Genomic DNA, 21,909 nt, shown 5'->3' with positions numbered 1-21,909 from the left:
CACTTTTTCATAGACTTTACAGCCACTCTTTGTAGCACAAACTGAAGTTCGTTATTGTAAGATTCTACTATGTATGTCTGAATTTGGTATCTCCGCAAGACTCATATGCATTGGCGTATTCGCCCTAAGGCCCAAAAACCCCAGTCCTATGGCGGCCAGATATCAGGGGCGGCCAATATGGCAAAAAATTACACTGACGTACGATCGAAACATTTTTTAAAATTGTTATTTTTTTTCATTTTGATTAAAATTTGTAAATAAAAATTTATTTAAAAAAAATCGATTGGTATGTATCAGTAGTAGTTGTAGAACATTTCCTTCATAGTGAATTTTTCCATAACAGTTTTCGTCAATAACTCTTACGTTCGGTCCCTGCTTTGTGCACAAGAACGCCCGTCTGTGAAACAGTTAAAAAGTGATTCATATCGGCTGATTGGTCAATTTTTACCAATTATAAACAATAACTTAATTTTGAAAAACCAACTCGGTTAATTCGCCTGGTCAACCAGTTCAGCTGGCTATTGAACATGATTGTATTTGTGTACCAAGTGAATGCTTACCGCAACTTTATTTAATTTGAAAATCGGACAATTAAATCGACAATTGGCAGTAATGCAAACAACGATCAAAATCATTAAGTGCTGGGGGAGGGGGTCGAGCAATGAAAGGAAACATAATAACCGCCAGCAAATTCGAGCGACAGCAATTTACCGAAAATACTACCTGCTTGAAGTGTTAATGAGACTGAATGCGGTTATCAGCATGCTCCGTGCCAAGCAATACATAATACATATTTCTTTCGTGACACTCGGAGCAGTTTAACAATCACAATTTGCGGTCAGCTAATGGTATGGCGACTGATAATTAATATTTTTACAAACACATATGTACATATGTACATATGTATGCATGTGCATACACATTTCGCCTGGGCTTGAGAATGCGCGAGTATTTATTTGCATGAATGTGAATGCATGCTTTTAATTGCAGCTTTCTACCACCCATACATACATATATCTACAATAAGCATACATACATACATACTTACATAGAGCTGTTTTTATTGTAAATACTAGCAAAAATTTTTGCTCACAAATATTCCAACTACATACATACATACATATGTATGTACAATGTCATCGGCAGTTTATGGTTGCGATTAAGGCAATACAAGTGTATAACAACAGCAACAGCAAGTATGAGCTTAAATAGCTGTTCATCTCAGCATTACCAGCATTCGTAATATTCAGAATTAATGGCATAATTAATAAATGTTCTGCATGTGCCCTGTCCCATTGACATTCATTCATACAATGTCAGTCAGTCGAGCGTGTGAATATGGAATCCGCGTCAGGAGCTTGGTTACGTATACGCCCTGTGCACTGTCACTACAAGTGCTAAGTAGGTACATGAGAGGTCATGAGAGCAGAAGTGGCCTAACGCACAATTTCTTTTTTTGTTTTTTGTGCTTAACTTCCTAAAATGTTTCAAATGTAATAAATTGTAAGGAAAAGGTAGTTTATTCATTAATTAGATGGTACGCTATGTAGCTATGTGCCTTAAAATTAAGAAATAAACGACTCTTAGTTATATTAAAATATAATACAATATTAGTAATAGTACAGGTAAATACAAAAAAAAAAAAATTTTGGGTTAGGCCACTTTTGCTATCATGGCCTCATTTACAGAAACATTAGACCGCACCAGCTTACAAGCAAACAAAAAGTTTCGCCGCACACACCTGAATCAAAAGTATTTATCCAAAAGCAATTCGAAAAAAAAAAAATTTGTTGCCGAACCTAAAGATTGGTTTTTTTTATATTTTTCGCTGACACCTACATTCGTTAACAATTTTTTTTAATTTTTTAACTAGTTGTACTGAAATAAGCGTAGCACTCCCTTAGCAAAAGTTTAATGCTTTTTGGTGAGTTTTAATTTACTATGTTAGGGTGGTACGTTAGCACAGTAGCTACTTAAATCTGGTGGGTAAATATGTACATACTAGCATTGGGTACTTGAGCTCAATGAGCTTTGAAACAAAAAAAATATTCTACTCAAGAAAAGAATGCCGATACATCATTCCGAAGATATGACACAAATTTAAAAAGGCGGCCCCTATGGTTGGCAAAAAATAAAAATATTTTATTCGAAACTTTCTTTCCTTGTCCGGTCTAATGTGCATACATCCAACGTATATACAAATATGAATGCACAAGCATTACAATGCGATAGCGAAGGAGGAAGCAATTGTTATGTTGAATTTCGAATCGGAAATTTTTGCGCGCTGCAATTAAAACATTTTAAATCGTGCTGATATAGCTTTTAAATTGCGATTGGCTGAATGAAGAATTTTTTGTGAAACATCAGTCAATAATTGAGTATATATTGAATAAGAAAGTAGTACCAAGAACTTACGAAAATCTCGATAAATCCCGCGAAAATTCCGTATTACACTAAAAAATTAAACACGAAGAATTGTGAAAAAGCCTTAAAAAATAATGAAAGCTCCACCTATTTTCAAGATCAGGTAGTCTTCACAAGATATTTTCATTTTAAGTTGTCGAAGGAACAGGCTTTAATTAAAACTAAAAAAAAGAATACAAAGATTTGTTTTTTTTTAAATATTTTCCTTGTTGAAATTTGATTTTTTATCATAACACAAACACAAATAACAAAAACAAAAAAGTTCCGAAACACATGAAGCAATCAATATAATCACGAAACTGTGCGCTAAGTGTAGTGAAACTGCTTTTGACGTCAGGATTTTTTTTAAATGACTTTGTAGTTTCAAACATCGTATAGTTTCCTAAGTAAAAACACTATCAGCTGATTGCCAAAAAATGCCTACAGCTGAGATCACCTGTTTTTTGGCATTTGCTCTTATCTTTTACATTTTCATTCATTTCTATTACAATTTCTTGAATTTCTATGACTATTTATTCAAAATACCCTAGCACACTGAACCAAAAACACCAATACTCTAACCAAAACACACCTACAGCCTGCCAAACTCACACCTACAGCCTGCCAGAAAAAATGGTAAGAAGAAGAGTTACTTTACTTATGGAACTGTACAATGGTTTCAAATATATGATTCATTCCAAAAATTATTTAAAAAATTCAGTGCAATATAAAATAAAAATAAGGGTACCAAATGAAAGAAAAAATTATACAGTATTTTCTCTTTCATTTGGTACCCATACTATTTTTCTACATTGCACTGAATTTTTTTTTAGTAATCATAATTTCAAAGTCCTTTAAAATAAATTCCGACCTCAGGGAGTAAAACTAAAATCGCAGTTATAGTATATTTGGCCTATGGTTTCGCGCATATTTTCAGCTTTTTGCCATAAAACTGTAACTTCATAAGTTTTTATGTATGTATATTCACACATGTACATATCTATTAATTTGCTTACGTAAATAAAAGTGCGCTTTATCTTCGCATTGCATACATACTAACAATAAATTTGTATGAAATGAGATCAAGTTTGTTTAATCATACCGCACATGACTCATGCATCACGTTCAGCTGTCGGATTAATTATTACCAAATCGTAAATAACTTAGTCATTGTTTGGTATGCAAAAATATTCAGAGTTATCCGCAGCTTTGACGCACTTACAGTAATCATTTTTATATGTTTTTATTGCTTGCATAGTAAGTACGTCAGATATATGTATGCAGTAGACCGTCAGCTAATAAGGAAGTCTTAGTTTTCGCAAAAACAAACATCAAAATATATGAAAATACCCAGCGCCCCCGGCCAGTGCATAAAGCATTTCCACCTCCTACGAAAACAAAAGCAAATTTCGGGGAGCGGTGGGGGGCTATAAAGAGGCCAGCTTCTTCGAAATACTAATCCGTAGGTATTATTATTTTATTTAATAGATACTACAGCAAGCTACTCTCTGGGTACCTAACAAGTTTTTCAATAGGTCTTATCTTAGAGTCAGAATTCCGTATATGCCTTGAAGACGGTGAGCCTCCAGAACAAATTCGCGGTGACTGTAGTTTTTTGGCCAGACAAAGAAAATAAATTTAAAAACGCTAAGAGTCGAACCCTTTGAAACAAGGAATTCGCATACAGAGCCTATTTGTGGATTCATTTGGGACTCGGAAGGTATCTAGGGCATACTAAATTAGGGACTCTCTCTTCAAGAGATGCAAACAATTTTTCAGATCGCAGTGACTCTTGTTATGTTACACTAAGCTCTTAACTAACTACATAACCACTTTAATGCATAAACATTAGACTGTGCCGAAAATCCAAGGTTTTTTGTTTTAACGCATACTCCTAATTTTATTGATTGTGTCGAATTGCAGTCAAAGTTATCAGAACAAGCTTTGTGTATTTCGCGTGTTTTGTACTTTTCCATTAATTAATTTTTTCGATGTCTTTGGGAGAAATCCTACCGTCCTATTAAATACTTAAAATTGCTCGTTAACTAGAAATGCGTTCAGGTATGGGAAAACATAAGGAATTTTTCTCATTTCCAAAGTTTTCATGCACGTTTTGGTAGCCTTAATTCAAGTTATTAGGGGTATTCTGTGAGTCTTGCAAAGCTCTTGCACGGTGCATAGATTGCGCGGTAAAACCAGCTTTCATATGGGACAGCTTTGCAAACCGTGCAATCCGTGCACCGTTTAAGGGCTTTGCAAGACTCAGAGAATACCCCTTTTGACTAAAACTTTAATTATCGTTACCCTGCGGCCATACAACTCCATAAATATTTTATTTCGACTAAAAAGCAAAAATATAGAGGCTATGCATATCGTTCCCACGACAGTCGGGTCTACGTAACCGGAACGACCCAGATTTATATCTGGCCAAGGACTGTCACTCCAGCAACACTCCCCAAAAAGTCTTTGGGGAATTTGTATGCTGCTACAACAACAACAACAGGCTATGCATATTAAAATTTTCAAGCAAATTTTTTTCGATATATTCTTGGGAGTTAAATTAGTTATGTCCATTTTCTAAACTGTATCAAAAATGTTATATCTAAACACCAATTTCGAGCAAAGTGCATGTGAAAAAAGCAGAGTCCGAATTTGAATGCTCTCACACCTTAGGATTGTTGTATACTAGAAAAAAAATATACTCCATGTTTTTTTTTCTAAATCAAAAAAATATTTAGAGGTCGGTGTATGAGGAAAAAAACAATTTTTCGTGGAAATGGTATAGAATTTTTGAAAATCATTATTTTTCGTTCGAATACGCAATCATTTTTCACCATTTTTTTAACTAACGAGTTTTTGTGGGTCCCCTTACTGTAATTTTTGGGGTTTTTGAGGATGACAGCATTAAAATTTCGATTTCACTAAAAACTTGCAATTAAATATACGTATGTATGAGGAAATGTGTTCAAAAATACTACAATATGAATATTGACGATTGATTTAAGGGCGTGTAGTGATGAGTAATGCTTTAGGTTTTATCACTTGCCATACAAGCAAAGAAAAATACGAGAGGCAATCAAAAAGTAATGGCAAAACCGTGCGACAGTAAAATTTAAACACACAAAATCAATACACTGGCAAAACTAGCGGCCAAATAGCATTTTTTGGTTTTTCCCGCTGACTTCAGGATATTTTTTTAAAACTTTGAATTTTCAAAGATATCATTAACTCCAAAAATTATCATAAATAGCATAGCTATGTAGAATAACAATATGAGGAACAAAAGAAAGAGGAAATATCAAAGAATTCGAAAAGATTCGGTGCACATGGACAAATAAATATTTCTAAAATGTCCTTGTAAATTTTATACTTGAAAATTTTCAATACTCAACATCATCAAATTTTTTCCTTCTAACGTTGTTAGTTGTGGATGCAAAAAAATAACCATAAGGGAATTTGGTCGTTGTAAACCAAAAAATAATATTTTTGTTTTTATCTACAGTATTTTCTCTTTCATTTGGTACCTATATTGTTATTCTGAATTGCACTGAACTTTTTAAATAACATCTGCACACAAAAAAAGTGGTGTGTGCTTTTAACCAGATCCACCTAATGACGTATATTTTCGCCCGCTGAGTCGGAATCTGCGAATTGCGAACTTTTGGCATTTTTTTTTAATGAAAGAGGATGGAAATAGCTTTTAAAGAGAAATAACGAACGAGGGTTACCAGTTCTATTTTTTTATTATTATTTAATACAAAATAAATTCATAAACCTGACCAAGGTTTGTTCTCTGGTAATTAAATAAAATTTCTTATCGAAATATTTTCCAATCGGTGGCTTTCCTCGTTTAGATATTTCAGTTTTAAAGCTATTTTAGTCCCCTCTCATTTTGTTTAATTTGGATAAGCGGTTTTTTTTATTGTCAGGAAATGAACTTTATATCAAACCTAGTTGAGTTAAAAAAAAAATAACTGCTTTTTTTGGATCCTGTTTATTTCACGTTATCCACCGCATGGGAATATTTTCAAATCTGTATTGAGGAACAACTTAAGTAATCATAAAGTCAGTGTCACACGATTGTGCATTTGCCCCAAAATTTTGTACAAATCATATCCCAATCATGTGAATGCACAAATATTTTTCTTTATCTCAATGACGAAAAATTTTTTTTTCAAATTTAACAATAGAAGTCCGCTGTATTATATTAATCATGTGCCCACAAAAAAAAAAGTTGTACAAATGAACCAATCCTGTGACACTGCCATTAAAGAACTCTGTGTGCGGCTGTTAAAACTATTTCTTCATAAAACGACGCAGTCATACATAGAAGAACTTTTGTTCACAAAATACGTACATCTGTATGTACAAAAATCTATAGTCAGGTTGAATACTGCACATTGATCCTAAATTTCAAATTTGGAAAGACAGTCAAGAACATGAATCCAATAAAATCACAAAAACGTAGAAAGTTTAAATTAAATTTAAAATTGAAATTTTCACATGACACCAATGAATGACTGCTGCTATCGAAAGCAGGCATACCAATGGTATGTATGTATGTATGTATGAATTTCAAAATGCCTGCCAACTAAGTTGTCATTTCAAGCCTCATTTACTTCCGTCAGAATATCCAATATACATACATACATACATACGTACGTGCATACGACCATTAGAAATAATTAACTTGCCCTCATCTACATGCATGCACTTAATTTGCAAACATGCAAGTGCAGACTATCAAAAACAGCATGAAATTAAGAAATTCTCAATTCAATTTCCGCATGCTTTTCTCTCTCTCTCTCTCTCATTCTATCTCGCTCTCTTTCTCTCCGTTTTCCTTTCTGTTTGCGGTCAACTCTTTTGCTAAGCCAATTTAATTTTCAATAGTACAAACATTTTCGGTTAAGTATTTTGTGGGCTTTCACAAATATGTTCGCCTCTTCGAGTTTTGGGTGGCTGCCCAAAAGCCTTTTGCACACAAATTTGAAGCGTTGTATGGTCAATTGAAAATAATTATAATGCTTCAATTTACCTATGGATAACTGGTAGAAAATCAATTTCGTTGGAACTTATAACGAGCAGCAGGAAGCTTTATAATTCATTTTTAAAAAGTTATGTAAGGTGAGTTATTATTGAGTTTTATAGTTGAGGAGAGGTAGAAGAATATGAATTAACCTACTAATTACAAATAATACTTTTGAAAAAGGAAACTAGGTAATGAGTAAATAAGTATTTATACAAATATTTAAATAGCGTTTAAAAATTTGCACATGGAATTAAGAATTTTGGAATTTTCACACAACTTAAAAAATATTCCAAATGTTAGTCAGAGTTATAAGAGGTCCGATTGCCATATTTCATCAAAACCGTGCAGCCGTGTCTAAGTGAAAAGCAGTCCGGCATCGTGCATATTTTTATTTTCATCTAATTTTAAATCACCCAATACCGATGAAAAAAATTTTTAATTGAAAAAATAAAACTTTATCATACATCTACTGGCCAGCCTCTCTAATCTGAACTCTCATTTGTGAAGTTCCCTTCCAAAAGTATTTTCAAACTAAAATCTTCGTAAATCTCTTTCGTCTGACATTGTGATACGCATGTATTTCAACAAACTGATGAACTAATTCATCCAACTTACTGAATAATTTGAATGTAACTTTTTGAACACGTGGCACCTATTGAAAAATATTTCAATACAAAATGTTATTTAATTCTCATAGAACAAACCTTTGGTCAGGTTTAGTTTGTGTTAAATTCTTTCGTTTGACTACGGTATTTCTATATTTCATATAAGTTTTGAATTAGGTAATTGAGTTAGACCTTTCAAACAGGTGGCAGCCCTCTTCAAAAGTATTTTCAAGCTTAATCATTGTTAACCCTCCCTCGCCGGACACTACGATATATATTTTAATTAGCTGATGAATTAAGTGAAATTTTAATTTTTTAACATGTGGCAACCCCGCTAAATACAATTCAGGAATAAAAAATTTTCAAACCCCCTTCGATTGATACCCAAATTTAAATAATTCATTTAACTTAAAAAATTATTTGAATTTAACTTTTTAAACAGGTGGCAATCCTCTTCTCACACCTCCTAAATATACTTAGCGTTCAAACTAAAAATTTCTTAACACTTCTTTGTTTGACATCCATATTTTGATATTTCGTATAACTTTTGTAGGTATAAGTAAACTAAAATCGACATTTCAAGCAAGTGGCAACCCTCTTCAAAATATTTTCAAACTACTATTGTCTGTAACCCCTTTCGTTAAACATACATGTGTGGGTACCGGCCACGGTGTTAATGTTGGGAACTGCAAAATGGAGGAGTTGGCTAGAAACGATAAATCGAGATGGTCTCATCTGCTCATTGTGGACTTGGGAAGGTCCGAAGAGATTTTTAGGCTTCCAAAATCGTAGCTCGTGATCTTAGCATAGGGTAGACGTCGAAAAGACATTGCCAATTTATACAGACATGGTGAGCTTGTGTAGGCGTAATCAAATATTTGTATGTAAAAATATGTCAAAAAATGTTTATGAACTCGATATTATAAGTTTGACATTTAATTAAAACGTGTTCAATTTAACTAAGATCATAAATACCAAATACATTTTATTTATTTTCAAGCACTTATTCTTTTATTATATGTATGTATGTAAATACGTATGTACAGCTTAAGAATTTCTCGCGGAAAAAACAACTTTTTTAATTAATTCATAGTTGTCATTTATAAGCAGCTCCATATTTAAAATCCCAGTCCTGGAAAACTTTTATTTTATTACTGCTAGCAAATCATTTTTTACCATCGGTAGGTACATCGGTGACCCACTTACAAACTATCTGCAATCACCTACATAGTTCATCTGTACTTGCATATGTATGTACACTTAGAATGCATACATGTATGTATGTGTATGTGCTATATCTGTAATCATGCAGGCATTCTTGCGAAAACTTGAAAGTGCAACAGATGTGCCTACCAAGAATGCTGAATGCATTTTATGAGAATTAATAAAAATGTATAAAGCTTTATTAAAAACAAAACCAAAAAAAAAACAAACAGAGACATTTATTAGAAGAGTTTTAAGCACATCTGTTGCAGAAGATTTCCGCTGTCAGCTAGTTGCATGCTGAGTGATTTCTACCAGCGCTCAGACATACAGAAAAAAAATAAAAATTTAAGGGAATACCATGGATATTTAAAAAATAAAGCGTCAAACCATATAAAATCTACAATTATTATCCTTTGACTTTTCGTCTTTGAAGTCTATATGGCCCGAAATGCTTTCAGATGGGTTGAGAAATATTGATACTTTCCCTTTCTATCCTCAATGCTGCAATATGGCAAATAATTATAAATGAAAACTAACGCTATTCGATGTTAAGTGCCTTCAGTCCTCGGACCTTTCCTTCTGACAAAAGTCATGGTCCTTGGACTGGCGCCTCGTCGCGTTACTCCTCTTCCAATGTGAAGAGGAAGCGCCTTACCGTATTGGTGATTTATTTAAAGCATCTTTTGTCTTTCGAAAGACTGTGGTTAGTCAAAAGACAGATGCCTGAATTGCGCTGTAATTTTCTAGAACCTCGAAAAAAAAGCTGTAAAATGTGTAATAGCAAAAGAGTACGTACATATTTACAACACTTTTTCGTTTAACAATTCTCTCTTCCTCATTTCCAGTACTCACGCCTACAGTTATTTGACTTGTGTTGCAACTTTGTTTTAATTTTGAACTTCTTTCTGCTTCAGGTGCAAGCTGAGTGTCAAGTTGCATGCACACGCCCACCGCGGCGACTACTCGTCAAGGCATTCACATTCACAAAGATAACGGTAGTTCGGATATACACATATAACTAATTAAAACCGCGCCGCAACAAATTTGTCACAATTTCTTAGCTGCCACAAGGCAAAGTAGCAAAAGCAGTATGCAATTTCTCTGCGCAAAAAAGACAACTTTTTAGAAAGCAGAAGTTTTCAACTTTCTTAATATTTTGAAAGTAAGATAATGAAAAAATGCGAGATAAGTAAAATAAAGTTTTAAATTGTAGGCTTATAGTTGCCGTGCTTATTAAGGCACGCGTCGGTGGAAGAGTGAGATAGAGAGAGAGAGAGGGAAGGGAAATTTGATTAAAACACTTAAATGAAAGGTAAGACATATGTATGTACATATGTATACGCATACAGCTTACTCTCACTAAGAAGCAAAGAAGAGTATTATGCTCGAACACGCATAGCAATGCAATTCAATAGGTATATGTACAACAGAAAACTTTCAAGGCCATTCACGGCTACCTTTTTATATTAATTTTAATTTAGATTCTTTTCATGTCGCCTTTTAATGTTTTTTTTTTTTAAAAATATTTTTTTTTTTTGGTTTTGCGTTTTAAAATTTTCAGGTAGAAAGTTTTAATACCCAAACGCTATCAACACAATGGCATGCTACGGTTTAATGCCGCAGCTTAGGATTTGCACAAAGAAAAAACAATGCTAAAAGAATCAAAAATCAGCAGCGCGCTTTTTTTTGGGGAAGTGTAGCTAAATTTATGGTTTAACGTGCACACAGCAGTACTTAAATGTATATACAGATTATATAATAAATATATACATATTGACAAGCAACTACAAAATATGTGTGCAACTAAGCGTACGGAAATGAATGCAATAAAAAATAATAATGAAAAGTAAAAAAAGCACAAATACTCACTTGCATACAATAAAAAGTACTGACAGCTTAGGAAGCGAGGTTTAGGAATTAAAAATAAACTAAAAGCTAAAAAAAAACCGATAAATTTTAAAATCCACTGACGATCTTTTTTTCATGCAAATATAAATTGTTGACGTACATGAAAGCATAAAAATGGGGGGATTATAAAAGCTTATTTTCTGTGAAGAAATTGTTGCAGCATATTATGCATAAATATGCGAAAGCTAGTGGAAATTTTGCTAACTCATGCAGAAAATATGCCAATGAATAAAACCAGTGCAGTGCGACCTCAGCAATAATTACACTATTCTTTAAAAGCAACAAATGCCGAACTAGTTCGAAAATTGTCCCAAAGAAGTCCAAAAGTGGTTCTGAAAAAGTCGTAAAGTTGTCCCAAAATTATATCGAGCAAGCCATGAAAGGGTCCCGAAATAGTTCCTCCCCCAGTCCCGAAATTATCCGGAAATGTTCCTTAAATAGTTATGAAATGGTAATGAAAAAATCCTATACTAACCTCGTACTAGTCCCAATATGATCCTGAAATAGTCTTGAACAAGTTCCGAAATGAACACGAACTAGTACTACTGGGCTTGAAATAACTTTAAACTATTTCAGAAATATTCATTTGTACACATAAGAAGCAATTAAAAATTTTCTGGTGGGTTAGATAAATAGATAAATAATTTGATAACGGGTGCACAGCGACCTAATGATCTACTGTGCTCTCCGCTCTTCTCAATACTTCCTCCAAGCCTGATCCCTCAGAAAGTTTCAACGCGTTTTCAGGATAGGGGGCGAATGTAATTAATCTATGGCCACATTGAGCCTACACTTCTATAACGTCTTCTGCGGATTGGAGTGGAAGATTGGCAGAACCGGCAAAGGTCATTTGACCATATTCCCAGCTCATACAGATGCCTTCTTAGTCTGCAATGTCCTGTAAGGAAGCCTGTTAATGTTCTCAGCTTCTCCTTTGGGAGGTTAATTAAACTTTGGTATCTCCTCTTGTTATACCCTCCCAGTAGGATCCTTTTCTGAGTGCCCCCTTAGTGTTCCTCTCCCTCCTGAGCTCTTCCTTTATAGTATTGGGACCCACTCCCAGGAAGTGCTCGGGGCCAAATGAAGTGATGGGTGGGTATTGTCTATTTCTCCTGCTTCCAAAGGATACAGCCCCTATACCTTTGGGGTATTCGAGTCGTCTGTGTACCAATGCAGTGTGCTATCCCAAAGGAGTCTCTCGAAGGCGGAGGTACTCCAATACCCCATCCAAGATAATGTCGCTCATGCCCGGTAGGGCTCTTTTCCTAGTAGACGATGGCGGTTTTAGCTCTGGTAATGATCAGTTAAGAATTTCTGGTTACATAAGAAGCACTTCACTTTGTGAGGTTCAACATGCCTATCAAACTGGGGAATCTACCATTACTGCAATACATGGCCTAAACCAAGTTATTGGACAGGCAATAGAATAAAAAGGAGATTTCTGGAGCTTACATTTTGTCAAAGGCTCCATGGTAAAGCTTGGGAAATATCCCCGAAACTAACTTATTGGCACTCAATACAGTGATGAAACCGATTGTGACCTAAGCAAGACTGTCCGGATTTCCAAAAGCCAGCAAGCATCCTCAAACTCCTCTCTGGGTAAGCACCACCACCTGGATTATATGCCCATGAGGTTTTGTTAAAAAATGGATTATGTTTTTATAAAAAAAAATAACCAAAATTAAATAACAACAAAAATAATATGTTAAAACTTGTCTCCCCATTTGTGTTGCAACAAAAAGACGCACGTCACAATTTCGAATAGGAACACCGCCAAACAATTAACACAAAACGCTCTAGGGAGATCATAGGCCGCCAATATACCTTATAGGCTAAACTTTATCTATTAAGTGGTCCATAGTTGTCACATTTCAAATGTGTGTAATTCCAGTAACTATTTGTATCTCACTTAGGCTAATTCAACGTAACGTAAAGACAGATAACGAAATGTAATACATTAATTAGGTTGTTAACACTCTCTACCATAAAACTAGACTTGGTTTGTTTAAGTATTAAATACCAACCATTAAGATTCTATGTTAATCCACCTTAAACAGACAGGATTAAGAGATGCCAGAGGAGAATTTCGCTCAACATTTTTTTTACTGATCTGTGCAACGGTATTTTATTAGATATTGTATAAATATGGTGACCATATTTCTGTGCACAAAAATCGGGACATTTGTAATGCATCGAATCCGAGCATAGAATTTTGTTTTTAGAATAAAAAGACATAACATCATAGCAGTTTTATTTAAAACAAAACAAAGAGAAAAAATATGTACGATTGCGAGAATGTCAGTAGGGAAGAGAGATTTTGGCAAGTTTGGCTACTTTTCTTTGTTTAAAAATGTTTATAATTTTTTATGAAAATATAGCTTACTATCTAAAAAAACTGTGTAAATCAAAATTTAAAAACTTTTAACAAATGCTGATGAAATTTTTAAGGATTTTAAAAAGATTTTTTAAAATTGTTTTGAGTATGCCCATGTGAGTCAAAGTGCAAGTGTGAAGTAGCATTGACTTACCACCACGTTTGTAAGAAAATTGTTTTTTGGTACAGGGAGACTCTTTTCAAATTAATAAAGAAAACACTGAAACTACTTATAGGTCCTGACTTTTAAAAAAATATTCAGCGGACACAACATTGTCCCATTGTCATTCTTAAAAAAAATATTACAATAAATGTTGATAGCGGAAAAAAATGGTAAAAGTTGCTACGTGAATATCAGAAAATTAAACAAAAACTGATTCAAAAAAACACCAAAACAAAAACACAAAATATATAAACTTTGCGACGCTGCATATAGCCAGCAGAAATTCGCTTACATAAGCGCACACACTTTAAAAATTGTATAAACCCAAAATAAATATGCAAAGTCAACGGTGCAACGCAATGCGATAAAATGGAATGTTCCAGCGGCGCAATAGCAAAATACATAAAAACAATAATATGAATGGCAAGTGTGTACAGTACAAACGCCAACGTAGCAGGTGAAATAGAAATTTGCATAAAACTAAAATTTCCTAAACCAGAAACAACTCTTTGCACCAACGCAATATCTACGAGGTATGAAATTTTTAAGCGCTAATGGACTTATAGTACTTTTCTGGGCGCTCAAATTTATGCACCTAAATGCATATATCCATATATTTGCATGTGGACGTAAGCCCACCCTTTTTGTCAACTTCATAGGCAATGGCGGAAATAAAAAAAAAATTTCTACATTAATGCAATCACTGCATCGACTCCCTCGTGTGCTATTAGCATTGTACTGCATGTGTGTTAGTAAAAAAAAATATATATATGTACATATGTTTGTAGCTATGCATGTATGCTCTGAGCCGACTTAGCCCTCATTTGTTGGCAAAGTATCAGCGATATGGTAAACAGGAAACACAATAAACCGTTAGAGGGAACCAAACGCTAGCTTAATATAATTATTACAGGAATGTTGAGGCCTTCTTTTAGTTTTTTTTTTTTTTAATTTTTATATTTAGTGCCATTTCCTCAAGCATGATTTATTTACTCTTATTATTTACAACAATGATTTTACAGGATTTAAAAACAGTTTCAAAATATATATAAAGGCAAATACCATTCCAATCGGAAGCTCGATTATGTCTCTCCTTAGTTGTCTTCCTGAAGTGCATTTAATTCCGACCATTATAACAATCTGCGCAAAGGGATTTATTCGTTTCACATTATATTTCCAACTAGACATAAGCGTGGAATACTGGGACCCGTGGGACGCAGATGATTCATTAATGATCGATATCGGGATGGTCTTTAAACATTTTCGTCCAGTACAAGTAAAAAATTCTTTCCTGGCACTCACGATACCAGGCAGAACTTCTGAAAATTCAGAAAGGCTTCCTTAACCAACAAAAAAATTACTAATATTTGAGTGAAGAAATGGTTGAAATCCATTAATTTTTAAGAAAGTTATAGGCATTTGAAAAAAAATACCCAGAGATCGATTTGTAGCTAAAAAAACAAAATATGTAGCTTATAAGTCGGCCAATAAACTTTTACGAGCCAAAAAAAAAAAATACGGGTCTCATTATTTGGACCAACAAACAACATATTTAACGTTTCATCGAAATGGTGGCGTTCAATCTATTCATCACAAAAATTATTAATTCTTCATTTATGGTAGCGAAAAACATACATTTTTGTAACTGTAAGTAAAATGTCGTAAAATGTGTAAGTAAAATGTAGTAGAATGTCTTATTAACTTTTTAAAAGAGAAATTGGGCAACCAGTGGATTACAGATGAATCGCTTGAAGCCGAAAAAACAAAGTTTCTACATTCTGCACTCATTTATAAACAATGTGGAAATGTGATTGTGCACTGGGAGGTCTAATTTTTTATCCAAGCATGAAAAATGGATAGATCAAATGTTTGCCTTACGCATTAATTCTGGTAAATTTAGTTTTTCTACACGCTATTTCACTCATAAAAGATATTTTTTGCGGTTGACAAAAACAACACAGTTAATGGAAGAAAACTTTAATATATTGTATGTACAATACACACTTATTAACACACTTATAAATAATAACTGCAACACTTGTAGCAGTGGCGGACCCAGGTAGGGGAAATTTCAAATTTTTACTTTTTTTATTGTACTTTCAAATTTGTATTATTTTACACAATTGAAAGTCACAGCAAGTTTGAATATTTTCAGAGGTTCAGAAAACATCGAAAATTCCAAAATTTTGAATTTTATAATATTACTAAATTTCTTGAGATTTCTTATTTTTAGGATAATTTCCAAAATTTCAAAAACTATCGAAATTCGGGAGATTCTAGAAATTTTGGTAAAATGTAAAAATGTGAAACATCACAAATTGTCGAAAAATTCTTATGTTCATGGTACTTGTGTGTAAAAAATAGAAAATTCTTAGAATTCTAAAAGATACAACTTTTTGGAAAAATTCCAAAAATGTTCCACTTTTCTGAACTTTTCCAAAATTGTGTATTGATATAACAAAGTTTGAGAATCTTAAATTTTTTGAAAATTTTGAAAATATCAACGTCCAAAAATTTTTTGAATCTTCAAGAATTACGAAAATTTTTTTAAATTTTCAAAAACGACGAAATATGAAAATGTTTTCCACATTCGAAAAATTTTAATTTCGTTTGATCAATTTTGTATATTCGACACTTTTACTTAGAAAAAAATTGTTAGAATTCCTAAAATTCTCAAAATGTTTGAAAAAAAAATTTCTAGAAATTTATTCATTATATTTAATTATTGGGATTTACTAAAATTTCGCAAATTCACCAAATTTTGAAAGTTTAGAAAATTTTGGAATTCCACTCAAGTTATTAAAAAGGGGAAACTTCAAGAAATTAAAAACTATCAAAACTCTAAAAATTTTAAATTGCGGTGATTTTTAAATTATATACACGATATATGGATGATTTAAATGGCAATCGAAATCCGCTTATCCGGCAAAATATCTATCTAGAACATTCCTAGTTTTTAATTCACTACATGTGTTTTCTAATTATTATTCACAACATTAACTGTTTTTCGGTCTATGCCGTACCTGCTAAAAATTTTTAAAAGAGTCATAATTAGTTAATATAAAACTCTTAAATACTACGTTTCGTTAAAATCCAATATTTTATTTTTAACTTTACCCGAGTAACAAGTTAACACCACAAGTAACACCCGAGTAACAAGTTTCAAGCGAATCCAATAAATTTTAAAAAATTTAAGATTCGTATTTTTTGAACATTTTAATAACTATTTAATTTTGTTCAAAGGAAAAAGTCTGAGTAAAAATTTGTACTAATTTTTCTCGAAGTTTAGATTTTTCGAGCTATGACGTTCTTCCAACAAGTGAGTAATGCAATTGAATTGTTAGTATTTTTGAACGGTTTCATAAAAGTAATTTACGAACCAACAAGTAAATACACTAACATATATGTACATATATATAAGAATATGTGAGCAAGACATGTGCCTACAAAGTGAAAATTCCTTCATAAAGGATACAAGTTAAAGAACAAATTCAAAAAATTATGTATACGACATGGTGGGCTACCGAAACTAACACAAGCAAAAAACGCATGCGATTAAAATTATCTGTGAATTTAGTTAAGATTCCGTACTGTACACCAAATCCTTCCATGGAATCAACAAAATAAAATTTCATAATAAAGGAAAAAAGAAACATAAATGTGAAAGCAATTTCATAATATTTATGATATCGACTGCACTGCGTAAATATACATAAGTAGGTAATATGTCTCTTTATACATAGTACACCGAACCAACGTAAAAAAAATTCTTAAAAAACCCAAATATCTATGGTATAGGCTAAGCTGCTGTCAGGTGAGAAAAAATTTCGGCTTTTTCACTTGGGGGATAAATGAAGAAAAACAAAAAAAAATCACAACGTTGGTGATACCAGTGCAAGCGCACAATACAAATGAAACAAATATTTAAAACCGATGAACTAACAAAGGTTGGCATTCAGCTGTAACAAAAACGCGGAAAATCCAGGCAACTGCCACCGCTATCACGCACATTTCCAGATTAACCCGAAAAGCACAAAGGGTTAGTTTGAGCCACAAAGGCTGCAGATACCATAGTAACCGGGTAAAAAAGCCTTCGCAAAAAACTGAGGTAATTGACTGGCTGGGAAGGCGCTAACCGGGAAGTGGGTGGGCTATTTATGCCACAAGCAAAAACGCGCCATCACTCGCAAGCCTTGCGTAATCAATGAATGAAAAGTATTTTCTTGTTTTAGTTTTTTTTTTTGGTCTTCTTCTTATTTGCAACCCTGGCCGCAGCCAATGAAATTTAGCACTGCTCAATTTGTTGCGAAATTCCATTGGAAATTAAAGCGAAAAACTTTTCACTTAACTTAAAAGAAGAACTGTAAGCTAACACTGTTTGACTTTTGACCGCAATGCGAGTTCATGCTATTGATTGGTATTGAATGAAAAGAAAGGAGTAACTAACTGATTGGTTATTTTTGGAGACGGAGGGAGTGTATGAATATACATACAATACAGGTGTAAGGTGGTAAGCGTAACATTGCGGGTATGGCACGTATGTACGTACGTGAGTGAGTGTGCAACACAAATTGAATTGATCTAGTTAAGTGAGCTGCTACGAGCAAAAGCCGCATAGGTTAAGTGTGGTGGCTGCCTGCAAAGTTTTTCTATCTCTTTGTTGGCATAAGAAAGTTAAGTTTTTCGAAAGTAAATTAAAGTTAGATCCTTGAGGGGATTTTTCGAAATACATATTTAAGTATATACATAGATACGTCAGATATCTACAGTCTTGTGCGAATAAAACTTTTTTGTGAGTAACGCATATTCAAAATGCCCTCCAGTAACATGGCCACACAATTACGCTTTGCTTCTGCATAACAAGCTGATAGTTTTTTATTGTTTTTCCCTTTCATTGGCCAGAATGAACTCATGACTTTAACTAAGGTCAAATATAAGGTCAAACGATTTCGATAAAGGTGCAAGTTGTACATAAAATTCACATCAAATCAAATTCTTGGCATATCCAAAACTAGTAAAAACATTTACATATTTGTACAAACATACATATATCTACATATTTTGCGCTTATACATTTGCTAGTGCTTGACCGAGCTTCTCCTCCAATTTTTCATGTGCCCCTGATGTTGTCGTACAAAGGGGAGGGACCTGGGATTGTTGTGATTTTGTGGGAAGTCTGTTATAGTATAGATAGTGTTATCCCCATAAATTCATGTAATTATAGAAGCTTCAAATACGCACACGCTATGAAGATTTCAAAAACTTCAATTTCGATAACTACCAACAAATTTCGAGGAATCAATAAATATCGATAGCTCGATAATTTGAAAGAATCACGACTACTCGATAAATTTCGTTAGGTCGATAAATTTCGATAACTGTATAAATTTTGATCACTCGATAAATACTGATTTTTCAATACATAGATTTATTATAAAATAAAATTTCATTAACTTAATATATTTCAATAGTCCTTAATAAACATGGATAATCTAATATATTGCGATAACTTTAAACTTCAGTGATAACAAACTCAATAACTTTCGACCAAGACCAACTAAACCAAGATGCGAAAAGTACTCTAATTGAACATGTTGCAACAATAACTATATACAAATATGGGAATTTTAAATTATTTTTGCCGTAGTTTTCAAATTTTTTTTTCTGTAATTTTCAACCAATCAATTATGAGAAGATCTACTTGGTTTTGAAATCGGTTTGATACAATCGCCAAACGAAGATGGACAAAAGGTATGTTAGTGTATTAATATACAGAAGATACAGGAGATGTTCATTAGACTGGTTTGGCTCCCATTCAAAAAAAAAAAATATTAATAGTTTGCAACTTACCTACATATTTACTAGACATTATTGTCACTCATACGCCATGGCAAGCGACTATCTTAGCCTGGGAAGAACCTAATTTTTTGTTGCTTGTTCTGTTGAGTTTGAATAAATATCAACAGCGCCTGCTGATTCCACACCTGTTTGACTAATTACCTTGCAGCCTAAGTCAGTTGCTTTCTCGGGTGTATGTGAGACAACAATGTCTGGTACCTATACCAACATCTATGTAGTACATATGTGGTTCGGTCCAAATAAATAGTTCCTGACAAACGTTTTTTGCGATCTAGTATAATAAACATACATAGGTATATATGTAAAAATGTATTTATTTAATTATTTAAGTACAGGTATTTCATATTCGTAAAAATGAAACCCTTCTACTTCACTTCTAAGAACACAAGTGCATAGCTTAGGTTATCTTTAACAAATTATTTACAATATTTAAGTAATCCACTTAATTAACATTCACGCCTTTTATTTAATGCAAATTCAACATTAAGGATTACCTCATATAAGCTAAACAATAAAAACTAATGCCCGACGAAGTGATACTAAATTTCCATTAAATATCATTGCACTAATGTATTGTCGTAAATAAGCATGGCTTATCAATTTTTCATGGGGAAAACAATAACAAATTGCACAAGTAAGTATGTATGTGAAAATCAAATGCAAATGGAGGAGTGACTAAAGTGGAAACGAATTATGGGTGGCAATCAGACTGTTGCGTAAACAAATTAACGTTTAAAAAAGCGTAATAGAGCAGCGAATCCAGCGAAGCCAAATCGATTGCAACTTTATTTAATAAGTATATCAAATTATGTACATATGTATGTATACATAGATGTAGGTACTTGGAATGTGCCCTTGCATAGAAATACAAATACGTTTACTAAGCATATACGAGTACAGTTATAAGTTGGTGGGAAATTCTGCATTTTAGGGTAGAAAAGCTACAACCCACACGGCTAGTGCGCTAGACTACTATTTCCTACCACTACTACATACATACTTAGCTTATCATAAATCAGTTGTGACTCAACCGTTAAGCAAATTGAGCAGCAGAACGAAGCGATAAAATTGAATGAGTTTTTCATCGGTTATCGCTCAACAATACCACATTTACATATCAATGCATATGTACATACATATGTAGGACGCCTTGTGATTGTTAAAACTATATTGGTAATTGTAAAAGTTTGACGCCCACAATTGCTGCTGTTACAGCAGCGGTACAATCATAAACTTTGTAGCTACTGCATTTTTAGTGAAATACTACTAGCGCCTATTGATAGGCAATATTTTTTGTGCTTCCTTTACGGCGGAGGATGCTAATGGGGGTGAATTACATATGTACATGTTATATACATTAGGGTGCAACACCTTAATTTAAATAATTAGGTATGCAGACTTTTTAGGCTTAAGCTCTTCTTTGATTCGGGATATGGACCAATATTTACGCAGTTGGCGTCGCACGAAGATAGTGCGCACCAGCGTAAAGTTAATGATATGGAAATAAGATAATAAATAAAAGAGACAGTCGCTTTACAGAGCAATTCTGGCAACTGTCTTTCAACCCAAGAAAATGGTCTTTCGTAAGACAATTGTCAATTCTGGCAACTATCTTGAAACACTTCACTATCTTTTGAAAGACTAATTAAAGCATCTGTTAACGAGGAGGTCTTAGCGTTATGCTGATCGCCTTTTAGCAATAGGTCTATAAAAAATTAAATAGGATTAAAAAAATACAAGACATATTTTTCTTTTTAAAGTATTAAAAACTAATAAATAATAAAAAAATAAATTGGAAAAAAATGTAATCAAAAAAGTAGGAAATAGTACTTAAAATATATTTGTATTTAAGAGAAAAAATTTTTAATTGAATAAGATCTTAAAATCAAAAGAATTAAAAATATACATAAATATATATTCCTATATATATATATGTGTAAGTGTGTTCGGATATTAAGGGATTTAACGCGTATTAGGGTGGTGAAATATATTTAGGTCGAGGACCTAAACAAAAAAAAATAAATTTATTTATAAAAATTAGATTTTTGGAGGTATTTGCAAATGGGTCCAGCTCACGTAAATCTAAAAATTTTTCCATAATATTTCGGCGGAAGTCTTAAAGTAAAATAGATTTTTGTATGGCGAGTGATGCACCCTAATATACAAATATATATACATATATGTATAAACAGATATACTTTCATATTTGCTATTATAAATGCATTTAGTTTCGCTATTCTCTTCATAAAAATATAAACTATGTACATACATACAAACTTACTGTCTGTTAACGCAAATTTGCTATCAGTACGCGAGTTCAATACAACATAGGGCAATTTACATATGTATCTATGTTAAT

This window comes from Rhagoletis pomonella, unplaced genomic scaffold, assembly GCF_013731165.1.
Source record: "Rhagoletis pomonella isolate Grant_MI unplaced genomic scaffold, Rhpom_1.0 Rhpom_scaffold_00007, whole genome shotgun sequence".
Taxonomy (NCBI): domain Eukaryota; kingdom Metazoa; phylum Arthropoda; class Insecta; order Diptera; family Tephritidae; genus Rhagoletis; species Rhagoletis pomonella.
Note: the sequence above shows the minus strand (reverse complement) of the source record.